The sequence below is a fragment of the Odontesthes bonariensis genome, chromosome 4 (assembly GCF_027942865.1).
Source record: "Odontesthes bonariensis isolate fOdoBon6 chromosome 4, fOdoBon6.hap1, whole genome shotgun sequence".
NCBI lineage: Eukaryota > Metazoa > Chordata > Actinopteri > Atheriniformes > Atherinopsidae > Odontesthes > Odontesthes bonariensis.
The window spans coordinates 42,256,302-42,271,181 of NC_134509.1; the positions used below are offsets into that span (position 1 = coordinate 42,256,302).

Sequence of the window (14,880 nt, forward strand, 5' to 3'; positions counted from 1 at the left end):
TGTAAAAAGTACAATTTTAAGTAAGCTGATCTCGAAACCTGCCCTTTTGGCTTATTTTAGGCCTTTTAAATACATCTGTAGATATGCTTATTTCTAGATTTAACAATCTTAATTCAAGAAATCTTGTCAAGTGAAATTATCTTGCTGCATGGACAGATAATTTCACTTGTTTTGAGTACCTTTTCCTTCAGCTTTAGTGTTTTTATCTTGTTTTCAGACGCCCCTTTTTTGCAGTGCACGCTAAGGGTACAGAATTAGGTGCTTATTTGTGCCGCAGATCATACACTGGAAAAAATCAAAATCTTACCAAGTATATTTGTCTCATTTCTATTCAGAATATCTCATTACACTTAATATAAGACACAACTGCCTAACAAGTACCATTTCAGCCAGATATAGGGACTTGTTTGAAGACAATACATCTTGAATATCTTGTTAAATGAAAAAGTCTTGAAAACAAATTGTTTTGAGTCGGATTTCATATGAAACAAGCTTTTTTTGACATTTGAAGAGGTTTTTAAGCTAATTTCATGATCACTTTTATCTCAAAAGTCCTAAATATCACATCTTATTTCAAGAAATCTTGACAAGCCGATTTTCACTAGTTCCATTGGTGGATTTTTTTTGCTTATTTCAAGCAAAAACGTCTTGTATTTGTTGTTTTTTAACTTACTTTTGGAGGGGCATTTTTTCCAGTGTAACTGCTGTGACACTTTGATAAGCCATGTGGTTCTGTGACTACTCACCCACTCCTACAGAGTAGGATCTGAAAATGATTACCACTTATTCTGCCTTAAAGTCTGAAAACATGTGAAGGGACTCGATTTTTAACGCTTCTAATCTTGTCCAATCAAAATGAATAAATCGGACATGGCACGATCATTTCCATCAGTTTAATTCTTAATCCTGGCTACCACTAGATTAGCATCGCACACTTCTTAACTCCAAATAGTTTGAAATTAGTTTAGAACGGCAGAAAGCTCTCTTGTGGTGAAGGCTCCTCCTGAGACTGAGGGGATCTGGCTTTAGTGTGGTCTGATTGGTCGAATTTCTGGAGGTTTGCCCGGGTGGCGGGCGAGGGGACGACAGGGACTTGTGAACGCACAGCTCTCCAGTTGCCAGCTGGGAAGCTATGACCACATATAAACAATAAAAAAACGCCACAATGACAATTACAGCAGAGCTACTGTCAGCCCCCTTAGCTGCTTTTTTACTCAGCGTAACCATGACGTTTGGTCTAAAATCCGTTGGTCAGTCTACTACTGACACCACGGACATTTGAACCAGATTCACTCTCAGTTTGCAGATCGGACTTGTGTTCTTTTAAATCAAATAAAATTTATTTGTATAGCACATTTCATATACAAAACAGTTCAAAGTGCTTCACATAAAATAAAAGCATTAAAGCAGGGAGTGGAAGAAGCATTAAAAATATATAAAAGAATATAAAGAGAAACAAATAAAACTAGAAAGCTGCAAGCAGCTGTGAGCGGGACCGAGTGTGCGTACGTTGGGATGTGCGTACGTTGGGGCATGCGCTGGACGCCGTAGTCGCGCAGCTCTGCCCACACGCACGATTCCCATTGCGTACGTACGAGCACACAATAACCACAATGCATAGGGGTTTTTGAAAATTTCTAGGGGGCGCCACTGAGCCATTTTGCTCCGCCCACACACAATACCCTTTACATACGTACGAGGTCGTCAGGGTGGACGTGTGTACCAACTTTCATGACTGCGATGATGATAAGGCTTTCATATTACAAACGCCATCACACGATTTTCACCTCTGGCCACGCCCACACCGTTCAGAGTTTGGAAAAGTTTCTCCATGAAGTTTTGCCCTCATGTCTTAAGAGTAACCTGGCCAAGTTTGAAGATTTTAGCATGAAATATGTAGGAGGAGTTTGATCAAATAAGAGGTGTGGAAAAAAATGAAGTTTCCGACCACCATTAGGTGGCGCTGTAGGTGGATATCACTTTTTTATATGTGCACGTTCAGGCTGGGTCCAGCATTCACCGTATGAAGTTTGGGACAGATTGGATAATGTATGTGGGAGTTATAAGCGACTTAATTTTTTATGGCGCGTCATAAATTTGAGGCGTCGCCACGGCCACGCCCTTTAAGTTTTGAAAAAGTTGGCCAATGATTTTTTCGGCCCATGTCCTAAGAGTAGCCTGGCCAAGTTTGAATCATTTAGCATTAAATATGTAGGAGGAGTTCGATCAAATGCGAGGTGTGGAAAAAAAAAAGACATTTCCAACCACCAGCAGGTGGCGCTATAGGTGGATGTCACTATTTTATAGGTGCGCGTTCAGGCTGGGTCCAGCAATCACAGTTTGAACTTTGGGAAAGATTCGTTAACGTATGTGGGAGTTATAAGCGACTTAATTTTTTGTGGTGAGTGATGGCGAGTCATCAAATTTTGAGGCGTCGCCACGGCCACGCCCTTTAAGTTTTGAAAAAGTTTCCCCAAGAATTTTTCCCCCCATGTCTTAAGAGTAACCTGGCCAAGTTTGAAGTCTGTAGCATGAAATCTGTAGGACAAGTTCGATCTTATGCAAGGCGTGGAATCGGTCAAAAATGGCACGAAAACGCACTTTCCATCCAAAATGGCCGCCTTCCTGTGGACGTGGCACATTGGCGGCCTGAGACTTTTTTGTGCGTCTGGGCATGATGAATGAGTGTACCGAATTTCGTCGTCCTCCGCGAAACTAACTCCATTGCGGGCACCATTTTTAAGCATCGTAGGGGGCGCTACAGAGTCAGTGAGCGACTCCCAAAAATATAAAGTTTAGATTCTTTCATGTCGTCGACTGGCAGGTGGCGCTCGCAAAATTTCATGAGTTTTCGAGCACCTTTTGCAAAGAATAAGAATAACGGAGAAAAAAAATAAACTAGAAAGCTGCAAGCAGCTGTGAGCGGGACCGAGGTGTGCGTACGTTGGGATGTGCGTACGTTGGGGCATGCGCTGGACGCCGTAGTCGCGCAGCTCTATCCACACGCACGATACCTCTGCATACATACGAGCACATAATAACCCCAATGCGGAGGGGTTTTTGAAAATTTCTAGGGGGCGCCACTGAGCCATTTTGCTCCGCCCACACACGATACCCTTTACATACGTTTGAGGTCGTCGGGGTGTGGACGTGTGTGCCAAGTTTCATGACCTTACGATGATGATAAGGCTTTCAAATCACAAACGCCATCACAAGATTTTCACCGCCTGGCCACGCCCACACCGTTCAGAGTTTGGAAAAGTTTCTCCATGAAGTTTTGCCCCCATGTCTTAAGAGTAACCTGGCCAAGTTTGAAGCTTGTAGCATTGAATATGTAGGAGGAGTTTGATCAAATGTGAGTATTTGAAAAAAAATGACGTTTCCGACCAACATTAGGTAGCGCTGTAGGTGGATGTCACTATTTTATATGTGCACGTTCAGGCAGGGTCCAGCATTCACCGTATGAAGTTTGGGACAGATTGGATAATGTATGTGGGAGTTATAAGCGACTTAATTTTTTATGGCGCGTCATAAATTTGAGGCGTCGCCACGGCCACGCCCTTTAAGTTTTGAAAAAGTTGGCCAATGATTTTTTCGGCCCATGTCCTAAGAGTAGCCTGGCCAAGTTTGAACCGTTTAGCATTAAATATGTAGGAGGAGTTCGATCAAATGCGAGGTGTGGAGAAAAAAAGACATTTCCAACCACCAGCAGGTGGCGCTATAGGTGGATGTCACTATTTTATAGGTGCGCGTTCAGACTGGGTCCAGCAAACACCGGTTGAAGTTTGGGAAAGATTGGATTATGTATGTGGAAGTTATAAGCGACTTAATTTTTCGTGGCGAGTGATGGCGAGTCATCAAACTTTGAGGCGTCGCCACGGCCACGCCCTTTAAGTTTTGAAAAAGTTGGCCAATGAATTTTTCCCTCCATGTCTTAAGAGTAACCTGGCCAAGTTTCAAGTCTGTAGCATTAAATCTGTAGGACAAGTTCGATCTTATGCAAGGCGTGGAATCGGTCAAAAATGGCACGAAAACGCACTTTCCATCCAAAATGGCCGCCTTCCTGTGGACGTGGCACATTAGCGGCCTGAGACTTTTTTGTGCGTCTGGGCATGATGAATGAGTGTACTGAATTTCGTCGTCCCACGCGAAACTAATCCTATTAAGGGGACCATTTTTAAGCATTGTAGGGGGCGCTACAGAGTCAATGAGCGACTCCCAAAAATATAAAGTTTAGATTCTTTCATGTCGTCGACTGGCAGGTGGCGCTCGCAAAATGTCCTGAGTTTTCGAGCACCTTTTGCAAAGAATAAGAAAGAAAGAATGATAACTAGAAAGCTGCAAGCAGCTGTGAGCGGGACCGAGTGTTCGTACGTTGGGATGTGCGCACGTTGGGAATGCGCTGGACGCCGTAGTCGCGCAGCTCTGCCCACACGCACGATTCCCATTGCGTACGTACGAGCACACAATAACCCCAATGCATAGGGGTTTTTGAAAATTTCTAGGGGGCGCCACTGAGCCATTTTGCTCCGCCCACACACAATACCCTTTACATACGTACGAGGTCGTCAGGGTGGACGTGTGTACCAAGTTTCATGACTTTGCGATGATGATAAGGCTTTCATATTACAAACGCCATCACACGATTTTCACTGCCTGGCCACGCCCACACCGTTCAGAGTTTGGAAAAGTTTCTGCATGAAGTTTTGCCCTCATGTCTTAAGAGTAACCTGGCCAAGTTTGAAGATTTTAGCATGAAATATGTAGGAGGAGTTTGATCAAATAAGAGGTGTGGAAAAAAATGAAGTTTCCGACCACCATTAGGTGGCGCTGTAGGTGCATATCACTATTTTATATGTGTAGATTCAGGCTGGGTCCAGCATTCACCGTATGAAGTTTGGGACAGATTGGATAATGTATGTGGGAGTTATAAGCGACTTCATTTTTTATGGCGCGTCATAAATTTGAGGCGTCGCCACGGCCACGCCCTTTAAGTTTTGAAAAAGTTGGCCAATGATTTTTTTGGCCCATGTCCTAAGAGTAGCCTGGCCAAGTTTGAAGCGTTTAGCATTAAATATGTAGGAGGAGTTCGATCAAATGCGAGGTGTGGGGAAAAAAAGACATTTCCAACCACCAGCAGGTGGCGCTATAGGTGTTTATCACTATGATAATATCTACGCATTCAGGCTGGGTCCAGCAATAACCGTATGAAGTTTGGGACAGATAGGATAATGTATGTGGAAGTTATAAGCGACTTAATTTTTCATGGTGAGTCATAGTCGCCACGGCCACGCCCTTTGAGGTTTGAAAAGGTTTCTCCATGAATTTTTTCCCCCCATGTCTTAAGAGTAACCTGGCCAAGTTTGAAGTCTGTAGCATCAAATCTGTAGGACAAATGCGAGGTGTAGGAAAAAAAAGAAGTTTCCGACCACCAGCAGGTGGCGCTATAGGTGGATGTCACTATGATAATATTTGTGCGTTCAGGCTGGGTCCAGCATTCACCGTATGAAGTTTGGGACAGATTGGATAATGTATGTGGAAGTTATAAGCGACTTAAATTTTTGTGGCGAGTGATGGCGAGTCATCGAACTTTGAGGCGTCGCCACGGCCACGCCCTTTAAGTTTTGAAAAAGTTGGCCAATGAATTTTTCCCTCCATGTCTTAAGAGTAACCTGGCCAAGTTTGAAGTCTGTAGCATTAAATCTGTAGGACAAGTTCGATCTTAAGCAAGGCGTGGAATCGGTCAAAAATGGCACGAAAACGCACTTTCCATCCAAAATGGCCGCCTTCCTGTGTACGTGGGACCATGGCGGCAAGAGACTTTTTTTTGCGTCTGGGCATGATGAATGAGTGTACCGAATTTCGTCGTCCCACGCGAAACTAATCCTATTAAGGGGACCATTTTTAAGCATCATAGGGGGCGCTACAGAGTCAATGAGCGACTCCCAAAAATATAAAGTTTAGATTCTTTCATGTCGTCGACTGGCAGGTGGCGCTCGCAAAATTTCCTGAGTTTTCGCATACCTTTTGCAAAGAATAAGAAAGAAAGAAAGAAAGAATAATAATAACTAGAAAGCTGCAAGCAGCTGTGAGCGGGACCGAGGTGTGCGTACGTTGGGATGTGCGTACGTTGGGCATGCGCTGGACGCTGGAGCTGCAGCTCTGCCCACACGCACGATACCCGCTGTGTACTTACGAGCACAGCATAACCCCAATGCGGAGGGGTTTTTGAAAATTTCTAGGGGGCGCCACTGAGCCATTTTTCTCCGCCCACACACGATACCCTTTACATACGTACGAGGTCGACAGGGTGGACGTGTGTACCACGTTTCATTACCTTGAGATGATGATAAGGCTTTCAAATCACAAACGCCATCACACGATTGTCACCGCCTGGCCACGCCCACACCGTTCAGAGTTTGGAAAAGCTTCTCAAGAGTTTTCTTCCCCCCTAGCTTAAGAGTAACCTGGCCAAGTTTGAAGATTTTAGCATTAAATATGTAGGAGGAGTTTGATCAAATGCGAGGTGTGAAAAAAAAAGATGTTTCCAACCACCAGCAGGTGGCGCTATGGGTGGATGTCACTATGATAATATGTACGCGTTCAGGCTGGGTCCAGCATTCACCGTATGAAGTTTGGGACAGATTGGATAATGTATGTGGGAGTTATAAGCAACTTAATTTGTTGTGGCGAGTGATGGCGAGTCATCAAACTTTGAGGCGTCGCCACGCCCACGCCCTTTGAGGTTTGAAAAAGTTTCTCCATGAATTTTTCCCCCCATGTCTTAAGAGTAACCTGGCCAAGTTTGAAGTCTGTAGCATTAAATCTGTAGGACAAGTTCGATCTTATACAAGGTGTAGAATCGGTCAAAAATGGCACGAAAACGCACTTTCCATCCAAAATGGCCGACTTCCTGTGGACGTGGGACCATGGCGGCATGAGACTTTTTTGTGCGTCTGGGCATGATGAATGAGTGTACCGAATTTCGTCGTCCCACGCAAAACTAACCCCAATGTGTGGACCATTTTTAAGTACCCTAGGGGGCGCCACTGAGCCACTTTGCTCCGCCCACACACGATACCCTTCACATACGTACGAGGTGTTCAGGATGGACGTGTGTGCCAAGTTTCATGACGTTGTGATGATGATAAGGCTTTCAAATCACAAACGCCATCACACGATTGTCACCGCCTGGCCACGCCCACACCGTTCAGAGTTTGGAAAAGTTTCTCCATGAATTTTTGCCCCCATGTCTTAAGAGTAACCTGGCTAAGTTTGAAGCTTGTAGCATTAAATCTGTAGGAGGAGTTTTATAAAATGTGAGGTGTGGCAAAAAATGACATTTCCGACCACCAGCAGGTGGCGCTATAGGAGGATGTCACTATGATAATATGTACGCGTTCAGGCTTGGTCCAGCATTCACCGTATGAAGTTTGGGACAGATTGGATAATGAGTGTGGAAGTTATAAGCGACTTAATTCTTCATGGCGAGTCATAACTTTGAGGCGTCGCCACGGCCACGCCCTTTGAGGTTTGAAAAAGTTTCTCCATGACTCTTTTCCCCCTTGTCTTAAGAGTAATCTGGCCAAGTTTGAAGCTTGTAGCATTAAATCTGTAGGACGAGTTCGATCAAATGCGAGATGTGGAAAAAAAGAGATGTTTCCAACCCCCAGCAGGTGGCGCTATAGGTGGATGTCGTTATGATAATATGTACGCGTTCAGGCTGGGTCCAGCATTCACCGTATGAAGTTTGGGACAGATTGGATAATGTATGTGGGAGTTATAAGCGACTTCATTTTTTGTGGCGAGTGATGGCGAGTCATCGAACTTTGAGGAGTTGCCACGCCCACGCCCTTTAAGTTTTGAAAAAGTTTCTCCATGAATTCCCCCCCCCCCCATGTCTTAAGAGTAACCTGGCCAAGTTTGAAGTCTGTAGCATTAAATCTGTAGGACAAGTTCGATCTTAAGCAAGGCGTGGAATCGGCCAAAAATGGCACGAAAACGCACTTTCCATCCAAAATGGCCGCCTTCCTGTGTACGTGGGACCATGGCGGCAAGAGACGTTTTTGTGCGTCTGGGCATGGTGAATGAGTGTACCGAATTTCATTGTCCTACGCGAAACTAACCCCATTGCGGGCACCATTTTTAAGCATCGTAGGGGGCGCTACAGAGCCAATGAGCAACTCCCAAAGATATAATGTTTAGATTCTTTCATGTCGTCGACTAGCACGTGGCGCTCGCAAAATTTCCTGAGTTTTCGCATACCTTTTGCAAAGAATAAGAAGAAAGAACTAGAAAGCTGCAAGCAGCTGTGAGCGGGACCGAGGTGTGCGTACGTTGGGATGTGCGCACGTTGGGGCATGCGCTGGACGCTGGAGCCGCAGCTCTGCCCACACACACGATACCCTCTGCGTACGTACGAGCACATAATAACTCCAATGAGGAGGGGTTTTTGAAAATTTCTAGGGGGCGCCACTGAGCCATTTTGCTCAGCCCACACACGATACCCTTCACATACGAACGAGGTCATCAGGGTGGACGTGTGTGCCAAGTTTCATTAAGTTGCGATGATGATAAGGCTTTCAAATCACAAACGCCATCACACGATTGTCACCGCCTGGCCACGCCCACACCGTTCAGAGTTTGGAAAAGCTTTCTCAAGAGTTTTCTTCCCCCCTAGCTTAAGAGTAACCTGGCCAAGTTTGAAGATTTTAGCATTAAATATGTAGGAGGAGTTTGATCAAATGCGAGGTGTGAAAAAAAAAGATGTTTCCAACCACCAGCAGGTGGCGCTATGGGTGGATGTCACTATGATAATATGTACGCGTTCAGGCTGGGTCCAGCATTCACCGTATGAAGTTTGGGACAGACTGGATAATGTATGTGGGAGTTATAAGCAACTTAATTTGTTGTGGCGAGTGATGGCGAGTCATCAAACTTTGAGGCGTTGCCACGCCCACGCCCTTTGAGGTTTGAAAAAGTTTCTCCATGAATTTTTCCCCCCATGTCTTAAGAGTAACCTGGCCAAGTTTGAAGTCTGTAGCATTAAATCTGTAGGACAAGTTCGATCTTATACAAGGTGTAGAATCGGTCAAAAATGGCACGAAAACGCACTTTCCATCCAAAATGGCCGACTTCCTGTGGACGTGGGACCATGGCGGCATGAGACTTTTTTGTGCGTCTGGGCATGATGAATGAGTGTACCGAATTTCGTCGTCCCACGCAAAACTAACCCCAATGTGTGGACCATTTTTAAGTACCCTAGGGGGCGCCACTGAGCCACTTTGCTCCTTCCACACACGATACCCTTCACATACGTACGAAGTGTTCAGGATGGACGTGTGTGCCAAGTTTCATGACGTTGTGATGATGATAAGGCTTTCAAATCACAAACACCATCACACGATTTTCACCGCCTGACCACGCCCGAATTGTTCAGAGTTTGGAAAAGTTTCTCCATGAATTTTTGCCCCCATGTCTTAAGAGTAACCTGGCTAAGTTTGAAGCTTGTAGCATTAAATCTGTAGGAGGAGTTTTATAAAATGTGAGGTGTGGCAAAAAATGACATTTCCGACCACCAGCAGGTGGCGCTATAGGAGGATGTCACTATGATAATATGTACGCGTTCAGGCTTGGTCCAGCATTCACCGTATGAAGTTTGGGACAGATTGGATAATGAGTGTGGAAGTAATAAGCGACTTAATTCTTCATGGCGAGTCATAACTTTGAGGCGTCGCCACGGCCACGCCCTTTGAGGTTTGAAAAAGTTTCTCCATGACTCTTTTCCCCCTTGTCTTAAGAGTAATCTGGCCAAGTTTGAAGCTTGTAGCATTAAATCTGTAGGACGAGTTCGATCAAATGCGAGATGTGGAAAAAAAGAGATGTTTCCAACCCCCAGCAGGTGGCGCTATAGGTGGATGTCGTTATGATAATATGTACGCGTTCAGGCTGGGTCCAGCATTCACCGTATGAAGTTTGGGACAGATTGGATAATGTATGTGGGAGTTATAAGCGACTTCATTTTTTGTGGCGAGTGATGGCGAGTCATCGAACTTTGAGGAGTTGCCACGCCCACGCCCTTTAAGTTTTGAAAAAGTTTCTCCATGAATTCCCCCCCCCATGTCTTAAGAGTAACCTGGCCAAGTTTGAAGTCTGTAGCATTAAATCTGTAGGACAAGTTCGATCTTAAGCAAGGCGTGGAATCGGCCAAAAATGGCACGAAAACGCACTTTCCATCCAAAATGGCCGCCTTCCTGTGTACGTGGGACCATGGCGGCAAGAGACTTTTTTGTGCGTCTGGGCATGGTGAATGAGTGTACCGAATTTCATTGTCCTACGCGAAACTAACCCCATTGCGGGCACCATTTTTAAGCATCGTAGGGGGCGCTACAGAGCCAATGAGCAACTCCCAAAGATATAATGTTTAGATTCTTTCATGTCGTCGACTAGCACGTGGCGCTCGCAAAATTTCCTGAGTTTTCGCATACCTTTTGCAAAGAATAAGAAAGAAAGAAAGAAAGAATAATAATAATAATAAACCTTACAGATACAATAGGGTCCTTGCAGTTTCACTGCTCGGTCCCTAATAATAACTAGAAAGCTGCAAGCAGCTGTGAGCGGGACCGAGTGTGCGTACGCTGGGATGTGCGTACGTTGGGGCATGCGCTGGATGCTGGGGCTGTAGCTCTGCCCACACGCACGATATCCTCTGCGTACGTACGAGCACATAAAAACTCCAATGCGGAGGGGTTTTATGAAAATTTCTAGGGGGCGCCACTGAGCCATTTAGCACCGCCCACACACAATACCCTTTACATACGTACGAGGTCGACAAGGCGGACGTGTGTACCAAGTTTCATGACTTTGCGATGATGATAAGGCTATCAAATCACAAACGCCATAACACGATTTTCACCGCCTGAACACGCCCACACCGTTCAGAGTTTGGAAAAGTTTCTCAAGATTTTTCTTCCCCCCTAGCTAAAGAGTAATCTGGCCAAGTTTGGAGCTGTTACCATAAAATCTGTAGGAGGAGTTTGATCAAATGCGAGTTGTTGAAAAAAAAGACGTTTCCGATCACCAGTAGGTGGCGCTGTAGGTGTATATCACTATCTTATATGTGCGCGTTCAGGTTGGGTCTAGCAATCACCGTATGACGTTTGGGACAGATTGGATAATGTATGTGGGAGTTATAGGCGACTTAATTTTTTATTGCGAGTCATAAATTTGAGGCGTCGCCACGGCCACGCCCTTTGAGGTTTGAAAAAGTTGGCCAATGATTTTTTCCCCCCATGTCTTAAGAGTAACCTGGCCAAGTTTGAAGCTTGTAGCATAAAATCTGTAGGAGGAGTTTGATCAAATGCGAGGTGTGGAAAAAAAAAGACATTTCCAACCACCAGCAGGTGGCGCTATAGGTGGATGTCACTATTTTACATGTGCGCGTTCAGGCTGGGTCCAGCAATCACCGGTTGAACTTTGGGAAAGATTGGATTATGTATGTGGAAGTTATAAGCGACTTAATTTTTCGTGGCGAGTGATGGCGAGTCATCAAACTTTGAGGCGTCGCCACGGCCACGCCCTTTAAGTTTTGAAAAAGTTGGCCAATGAATTTTTCCCTCCATGTCTTAAGAGTAACCTGGCCAAGTTTGAAGTCTGTAGCATTATATCTGTAGGACAAGTTCGATCTTAAGCAAGGCGTGGAATCGGTCAAAAATGGCACGAAAACGCACTTTCCATCCAAAATGGCCGCCTTCCTGTGTACGTGGGACCATGGCGGCATGAGACTTTTTGTTGCGTCTGGGCATGATGAATGAGTGTACCGAATTTCGTTGTCCCACGCGAAACTAATCCTATTAAGGGGACCATTTTTAAGCATCATAGGGGGCGCTACAGAGTCAATGAGCGACTCCCAAAAATATAAAGTTTAGATTCTTTCATGTCGTCGACTGGCAAGTGGCGCTCGCAAAATTTCCTGAGTTTTCGCATACCTTTTGCAAAGAATAAGAAAGAATAATAATAATAACTAGAAAGCTGCAAGCAGCTGTGAGCGGGACCGAGGTGTGCGTACGTTGGGATGTGCGTACGTTGGGCATGCGCTGGACGCTGGAGCCGCGGCTCTTCCCACACGCACGATACCCGCTGTGTACTTACGAGCACAGCATAACCCCAATGCGGAGGGGTTTTTGAAAATTTCTAGGGGGCGCCACTGAGCCATTTTTCTCCGCCCACACACGATACCCTTTACATACGTACGAGGTCGTCAGGGTGGACGTGTGTACCAAGTTTCATTACCTTGAGATGATGATAAGGCTTTCAAATCACAAACGTCATCACACGATTTTCACCGCATGGCCACGCCCACACCGTTCAGAGTTTGGAAAAGTCTCTCCATGAATTGTTGCCTCCATGTCTTAAGAGTAACTTGGCTAAGTTTGAAGTTTGTAGCATTAAATCTGTGGGAGGAGTTTGATAAAATGTGAGGTATGGAAAAAAAAGACGTTTCTGACCACCAGCAGGTGGCGCTGTTGGTGGATGTCACTATTTTATCTATGCGCGTTCAGGCTGGGTCCAGATATCACCATATGAAGTTTGGGACAGATTGGATAATGTATGTGGAAGTTATAAGCGACTTAATTTTTCATGGCGAGTCATAACTTTGAGGCGTCGCCACGGCCACGCCCTTTGAGGTTTGAAAAAGTTTCTCCATGACTCTTTCCCCCCATGTCTTAAGAGTAACCTGGCCAAGTTTGAAGCTTGTAGCATTAAATCTGTAGGACGAGTTCGATCAAATGCGAGATGTGGAAAAAAAGAGATGTTTCCGACCACCAGCAGGTGGCGCTATAGGTGGATGTCGTTATGATAATATGTACGCGTTCAGGCTGGGTCCAGCATTCACCGTATGAAGTTTGGGACAGATTGGATAATGTATGTGGGAGTTATAAGCGACTTCATTTGTTGTGGCGAGTGATGGCGAGTCATCGAACTTTGAGGAGTTGCCACGCCCACGCCCTTTAAGTTTTGAAAAAGTTTCTCCATGAATTTCCCCCCCCCATGTCTTAAGAGTAACCTGGCCAAGTTTGAAGTCTGTAGCATGAAATCTGTAGGACAAGTTCGATCTTATGCAAGGCGTGGAATCGGCCAAAAATGGCACGAAAACGCACTTTCCATCCAAAATGGCCGCCTTCCTGTGTACGTGGCACCGTGATGGCATGAGACTTTTTGGTGCGTCTGGGCATGATGAATGAGTGTACCGAATTTCGTCGTCCCACGCGAAACTAATCCTATTAAGGGGACCATTTTTATGCACCGTAGGGGGCGCTACAGAGCCAATGAGCGACTCCTAAAAATATAAAGTTTAGATTCTTTCATGTCGTCGACTGGCAGGTGGCGCTCGCAAAATTTCGTGAGTTTTCGCATACCTTTTGCAAAGAATCGGAAATAATAATAATAACTAGAAAGCTGCAAGCAGCTGTGAGCGGGACCGAGGTGTGCGTACGTTGGAGGTGCGCACGTTGGGCATGCGCTGGACGCCGTAGTCGCGCAGCTCTGCCCACACGCACGATAGCCTCTGCGTACGTACGAGCACATAATAACCCCAATGCGAAGGCGTTTTTGAAAATTTCTAGGGGGCGCCACTGAGCCATTTTGCTCCACCCACACACGATACCCTTTACATATATACAAGGTCTTCAGGGTGGACGTGTGTGCCAAGTTTCATGACTTTGCGATGATGATAAGGCTTTCAAATCATAAACGCCATCACACGATTTTCACCACCTGGCCACGCCCACACCGTTCAGAGTTTGGAAAAGTTTCTCCATGAATTTTTGCCCCCATGTCTTAAGAGTAACCTGGCCAAGTTTGAAGCTTGTAGCATTAAATCTGTAGGAGGAGTTTGAGGTGTGGAAAAAAAAGACGTTTCCAACCACCAGCAGGTGGCGCTATAGGTGTTTATCACTATGATAATATGTACGCGTTCAGGCTGGGTCCAGCAATAACCGTATGAAGTTTGGGACAGATTGGATAATGTATGTGGAAGTTATAAGCGACTTAATTTTTAATGGCGAGTCATAAATTTGAGGCGTCGCCACGGCCACGCCCTTTGAGGTTTGAAAAAGTTTCTCCATCAATTTTCGCCCCCATGTCTTAAGAGTAACCTGGCCAAGTTTGAAGCTTGTAGCATTAAATCTGTAGGAGGAGTTTGAGGTGTGGAAAAAAAAGACGTTTCCAACCACCAGCAGGTGGCGCTATAGGTGGATGTCACTATGATAATATGTACGCGTTCAGGCTGGGTCCAGCATTCACCGTATGAAGTTTGGGACAGATTGGATAATGTATGTGGGAGTTATAAGCGACTTAATTTTTTGAGGCGAGTGATGGCGAGTCATCAAACTTGGAAGCGTCGTCACGGCCACGCCCTTTAAGTTTTGAAAGAGTTTCTCCATGAATTTTTCCCCCCATGTCTTAAGAGTAACCTGGCCAAGTTTGAAGTCTGTAGCATGAAATCTGTAGGACAAGTTCGATCTTATGCAAGGCGTGGAATCGGTCAAAAATGGCACGAAAACGCACTTTCCATCCAAAATGGCCGCCTTCCTGTGTACGTGGGACCATGGCGGCATGAGACTTTTTTGTGCGTCTGGGCATGGTGAATGAGTGTACCGAATTTCATTGTCCTACGCGAAACTAACCCCATTGCGGGCACCATTTTTAAGCATCGTAGGGGGCGCTACAGAGCCAATGAGCAACTCCCAAAGATATAATGTTTAGATTCTTTCATGTCGTCGACTGGCACGTGGCGCTTGCAAAATTTCCTGAGTTTTCGCATACCTTTTGCAAAGAATAAGAATAATAATAATAACTAGAAAGCTGCAAGCAGCTGTG

At 45.3% G+C, this 14,880-nt stretch overlaps 1 protein-coding gene across 1 annotated transcript in view; it reads right to left on the minus strand.

The window, feature by feature from the left end:
* The window catches only part of LOC142379469 (voltage-dependent T-type calcium channel subunit alpha-1G-like), a 142,990-nt gene that overhangs the window by 12,480 nt on the left and 115,630 nt on the right, over positions 1-14,880 (minus strand). The gene's annotated exons all lie outside the window — the stretch shown is intronic.